This window comes from Mixophyes fleayi, chromosome 1, assembly GCF_038048845.1.
Source record: "Mixophyes fleayi isolate aMixFle1 chromosome 1, aMixFle1.hap1, whole genome shotgun sequence".
Taxonomy (NCBI): Eukaryota; Metazoa; Chordata; class Amphibia; order Anura; family Limnodynastidae; genus Mixophyes; species Mixophyes fleayi.
This window is the reverse complement of record NC_134402.1, coordinates 263,015,278-263,021,277: the sequence shown is the minus strand read 5'-3', so window position 1 is coordinate 263,021,277 and position 6,000 is coordinate 263,015,278. Positions and strand designations below refer to the sequence as shown.

At 45.7% G+C, this 6,000-nt stretch overlaps 1 long non-coding RNA gene across 1 annotated transcript in view; it reads left to right on the top strand.

Moving 5' to 3' along the window:
• Positions 1 to 218: 218 nt before the first annotated feature.
• The window catches only part of LOC142153039 (uncharacterized), a 325,397-nt gene continuing 319,615 nt past the window's right edge, over positions 219 to 6,000 (top strand). Inside the window, exon 1 of the long non-coding RNA XR_012691429.1 lies at positions 219 to 333. This is a non-coding gene — a long non-coding RNA (uncharacterized LOC142153039). The remainder of the gene's footprint in view (positions 334 to 6,000) is intronic.

Below are 6,000 nucleotides of genomic sequence, written 5' to 3'. Positions count from 1 at the left end.
CTGATTCCTGTGTATTGACATCTGCCTGTTTGACCATTCTCCATCTATAGTCCCTGTGTACCGACCCGGCTTGCTGACTACTCTTCTGTTCACGTGACCCGTGTACCAACCTGGCCTGATTGACTTCGAGCTTGCCTTCTGATTCTGTCTGCATTACCCGTCTGTGTACTGACCATGGCCTGTCCGACTACACTATTACTGCACCTGCTAGTCTGCACTACATCTATGGGTGAGCCTGAGGACCGCCACCTGCGACTCCTGGCACCAAAGCCCATCCCGCCTTGTGGCGGATCTTGGTGAACACCGGGGAGATCGTTAGACTCCGCACCTCAGGTAAGCCAGCTATATTAGATTGTAGTATATCCAGTAAATCCGTTACAGTTTGCTCTGACCATGGATCCAGTGGGAAAAGATCTTTTGGAGCATTTGGTAGGAAGAATCGATAAACAAGAGGCCAACCAAGAGCAACTCTTAAAGTTCCTTAATAGTTTATCTACTCGGTTGGACGTCGTCCAGAATACCTTGGTGGCTAGTGGTCCACCTGCACCAGTCGTTGCAGCGCCAGAACCCCCACCCACAGCAGCAGCCTTTTCCTCTTAACTACGGATACCTAACCCACCTAAGTTTGATGGAGATCCTAAGTATTGCAGAGGGTTTTTGAATCAATGCTCCATACAATTCGAGCTTCTGCCAGGGAATTTTCCTTCCGAAAAAGCTAAAGTGGCCTATGTGATTTCGCTACTGTCCGGCCAAGCCTTAGTATGGGCCTCTCCTTTATGGGAAAGGAATGATCCCATCTTGTATAACTTCACCACCTTCTTGTCCACTTTCAAGAAGATATTTGATGAGCCAGGAAGAGTATATAATACCGCTACTGGCTTATTACGTCTCCGCCAAGGAAACCAATCTGTGGGACAGTACGCGGTCCACTTCAGATGGCCTCTGAACTTCGCTGGAATGATGAGGCTCTCGTGGCTACGTTCTGGCAGGGCCTTTCAGATCGGATCAAAGACGAGCTGGTATCCCAAGAACTCCCTACGTCTCATTGTCCAGAATAATCCAGAAATCGTCCATGAGACCCAGCATCCTCCTCTCTCACACAGTTTGTCACTGAATATCGACATTCAGTGACAAGCTGCGTGAGAGAGGAGGATGCTGGGTCCCGGCGCCGCGCGGATTGGTAAGTTTTTGTGTTGTTTGTTTTTTTCTATGGCTGGTGTGGCAGAGGGGGCAGAGTGAGAGGGAGCGTGACAGAGGGCACAGGAGGGGGACAGCGTGAGAGAGGGCAGAGGAGGGGGACAGCATGACAGAGGAGGTGGACAGCGTGAGAGAGGGCAGAGGAGGGGGACAGCGTGACAGAGGAGGGGGACAGCGTGAGAGAGGGCAGAGGAGGGGAACAGCGTGACAGAGGAGGAGGAGAGTGTGAGAGAGGGCAAAGGAGGGGGACAGCGTGAGAGAGGGCAGAGGAGGGGGACAGCGTGGCAGAGGAGGAGGAAAGCGTGAGAGAGGAGGAGCTGGGTCCCGGCGCCGCGCGGATTGGTAAGTTTTTGTGTTGTTTGTTTTTTTCTATGGCTGGCGTGGCAGAGGGGGCAGAGTGAGAGGGAGCGTGAGAGAGGGCAGAGGAGGGGTGACAGCATGACAGAGGGCAGAGGGGGGACAGCGTTACAGGAGGGGACAGTGTGACAGAGGGCAGTGGAGGGGGACAGCGTTAGAGAAGGCAGAGGAGGAAGACAGTGTGGGAGAGAGCGGAGGAGGGGGACAGCATGAGAGAGGGCAGAGGAGGGGGACAGTGTGAGAGAGGGCAGAGGAGGGGGACAGCATGAGAGAGGGCAGAGGAGGGGGACAGCGTGACAGAGGAGGGGGACAGCGTGAGAGAGGCCCGAGGAGGGGAACAGCATGACAGAGGAGGAGGACAGTGTGAGAGAGGGCAAAGGAGGGGGACAGAGGAGGGGGACAGCGTGAGAGAGGGCAGAGGAGGGGACAGCGTGACAGAGGAGGAGGAAAGCGTGAGAGAGGAGGATGCTGGGTCCTGGCGCCGCGCGGATTGGTAAGTTTTTGTGTTGTTTGTTTTTTTCTATGGCTGGTGTGGCAGAGGGGGCAGAGTGAGAGGGAGCGTGAGAGAGGGCAGAGGAGGGGGACAGCGTGACAGAGGGCAGAGGGGGGGACAGCGTGACAGGAGGGGACAGTGTGACAGAGGGCAGTGGAGGGGGACAGTGTGAGAGAAGGCAGAGGAGGGGGACAGCGTGAGAGAGGGCAGAGGAGGGGACAGCGTGACAGAGGAGGGGGACAGCATGAGAGAGGGCAGAGGAGGGGGACAGTGTGAGAGAGGGCAGAGGAGGAGGACAGCATGAGAGAGGGCAGGGGAGGGGGACAGCGTGAGAGGGCAGAGGGGACAGCGTGAGAGAGGGCAGAGGGGGCAGTGTGAGAGAGGGCAGAGGGACTGGATGCAGAGGGGGCAGTGTGTCTGGATGCAGAGGGGCAGTGTGTCTGGATGCAGAGGGGGCAGTGTGTTCTGGATGCAGGGAGGGCAGAGTGTCTGGATGCAGAGGGGGCAGATTGTCTGGATGCAGAGGGGGCAGAGTGTCTGGATGCAGAGAGGGCAGAGTGTCTGGGGGCAGAGGGGGCAGTGTGTCTGGATGCAGAGGGGGCAGTGTGTCTGGATGCAGAGAGGGCAGTGTGTCTGGATGCAGAGGGGGCAGACTGTCTGGATGCAGAGGGGGCAGTGTGTCTGGGGGCAGAGTGTCTGAATGCAGAGGGGGCAGAGTGTCTGGATGCAGAGGGGGCATTTTTGCATACAACTAAATAAGTATTTCTGTCCTGACCTAAATACTTATTACAATTTTTTGACCCAACTACTTCTGAAACAGGACTGCTCAGTAATTCTTTTGGAGGGGTGTCTTGAAAAAATTATGGAGACTCTAAGGCTGCCGCGAACTGCAAAAGTTTTGGAACCACTGCTATAGAGTCTGTTTGAGACTTTTAGGAACTCACTTGTGATTAGTTTGGGATTAATTAACCTAGTTACTGTGTATTTAATAGTTGGAACATTGTTCTGGGACAGTTTAACCTTTAATTTAGATGCAAGAAGACTGTCTGCTTTATCCCCCCTTTTAATAGAAGGTCTAATTAAGCCACTTCTGTTCTCAACTTGGGCAGTCAGTAAAAGTTTTAATTCTCCTTTGGGTTTGGCCAGCTTATTATAATCCTCGAAGAGCCCATCATTTTTATGTAGTCTATCCAAGCCATTTATATGCTCTAAGAGCTCATTATTTTTTTGAAAAGCACTTGGGCCTTTCAAAACACCCCTGGAATTTTGGGGCCACTGTAATTAAAAAAAATGGGACCATTGGAGTGGCCATCCCTGTGCTACCAGTATAGTGGACAGGGAACCTTAAAACCGCTGTCCATTTTATCATAACAGTAGAAATAATTCAAATATACAAATAACACCATATTTTACCACTTTATTCAATATAAAAGAAACATTTTGTTTTTCTTGGTCCAGCAAAAAAAACAAAACCTTAAAAATACCCATAAAAAGGATCTATGTGTACAATAGTTCTGACTGCTACTCAATTACCAAAGCTTGGTGCTCTTCATTGGTAAACAATCACAAACCTTCAGCCAATCACGAGCAGCCAGTCTTGACCATCATACTGGGACAACAGAAGTGGCATAATTTACCACTCAAGGGGTCCCAATCTTTATAATTTCTTTGGTACGCTCATTCCAGGAAGGCTGGGAAAAGCCCCAGTGAACTTCAGTTATGGGCTGGTAGCCACTGTGTGTCTGGTTTTCAATATAACATGGTGACCACATTCGGTGTCAGTGTTATAGTGGAAACCAGCACACAATGGCTAGTGATGTGGCTAGTTGAAAATTTGAGAATGAGTATGCTCTCGTTTTATTATTAATTCATTTATATTTTTACATAGTGAACCATGTATGGAAACGTTTATTGTAAATTATTTATTTGCTGTTCTTAAACTTAAATTAGCTATTAAACTAAGATCTATGGGGATGGGGTCCTATTTTATCTGTAGCCCGCATAGTAAATAATAGCAGAGCAGCGATTTTACAGTAATAGACTGCCACTGGTTATTGCAGCCTTGTAAATAGGAATGGGGATGCCAGACTCTACAGTGGGTGTTATTTATTCTCCTAACTTTTGGCAAATCGGGAAAGATACACATACACATTGTTCTGAATTTTTTAATCTACCTAATCTTTTCACCCATTTCTAACTAACCATGAAATGTGCTTGGCACATTTGCGCAAATTAAAAAGCAGTGCATGTCCACATATTTTGCAGTTCTTAAAAGAGTTTACATTAAAGTTGCTTTACGTTAGGGCAAAACATGCATAGAAGTAACACTGGGATAATGTGACAAAACAATTGTAGTAATTTATATGTATAATCTAAAGTACAAACATTGAAATTCGGTCTTCTATACACAGATTCTTTCTTATTTCACTTTGTTTGCTTTCTCTAACTTTAAATAACATGCACCGTTTCACATTTACTGCGTAGCTTGTCACCATGTCATGTAACCATTTCATTGCATCTTAAGCATGAGGATTTAGTACATTGACTGCCAATATTCATCCTGTCTGAGTGCTTGAAAAGAAAACAATTCAAACATTTTTAAATACAATAGACTTTTCAGCAAGTGGAGCACAATTGATAAGACAACAGAAACCAAAGCTAAAATGTACTAATACAACACTCTCTCAGCAGGGCTGGTGTCTGTAGTAAAAGGATTAGCATGTAATCACATTTTAAGTACAGTATTTTTGTGAGATATTATGGATTTTACAGGGGATTATTTACTAAATTTCCTATGATTTATGGGAATGAATATAAGAAATATTTGTTTTTTTTCTATTCTCCTCTGCTTTGGGTGTGGCACATCATTGCTGAATGCATACATGGATACAATAAGCCCTTAGCAAGTTACACTAATTGTCCATTCTAATATTATCAGCTTTACAGTCATTCTTAGCCAGACTTATGTGAATCATTTACTACTGAGAACCCATCTTTCAGCAAGGTGCTCAGATGCACTTAACATATTTTTGTTTTGTTTTGTTTTGTGTTATTATATCTGTATGCTAGTAACTGTATCAGTTTTTATATTTGTAAGAGCAAGTACTATGGTACAGGTGTGTTCACAAACATTTGAACATGTTACATTCTATATTATATTTCATAGTTTGTATCATGAGTAGGAACAAGTGCATTTGCATAGTAACAAAAAAGACTCTTTGTCATACTAGCTTCCATGTAAGTCTACATTAAATGTAATGATCCTCATTTTCATGGAGGGGTAGTAAGTTTTCTCAGGTGCAGAAGATAGCTCCAATTACTGCTAAGTTTCTACATGAATCAAAGTATACTGTTGCAACCAATAAAAGATGCTGCAGTTGGGAAGTATGGGAGACAAAGTAATGATTACTTAGGTGCATAGCTACTGTATGCCACTATGGTCAGAAGATTGGTCTGCCCTACATTCCTCTGCTCTCTTCTTCATTTAATTTTACCATTCACATGTAGGCGCCTCCTTGACTCCTCGTTCGCACCTTTTTCTTCAATAAATGTTATTAAGCTTTCATATGAAAAAAAAAAAACAAGTACAAATAATATTGAAAATAACGCCCCTAGAAACATGGGCACATAAACAGAGGGCAGAGGAGTCAGCCCAGTTGTCAATGTATCCTGATGTTTAACTGAAAAGTTTGCCAGGGGAAGTCCGGCAAGGTTCAAGGCTAGGGTAACTCATGGGGATAGGAAGGAGGAATCAGAAACTATGTTTCAAACAATTGCTGCATAGGGAAGCTCTATAAAGAGAGTAAGCAATAATAAATAGAGGATGTACTGTTGGTTTTGAAAATGGACTTAAATAGAGCACAATATAATAATAATATAGAGCATTTTTCCTAGGCTAGAGGATGACACTGCTACTTGTAATGGCAAGCCCAACGAGATTGGGGTAGCCAGGG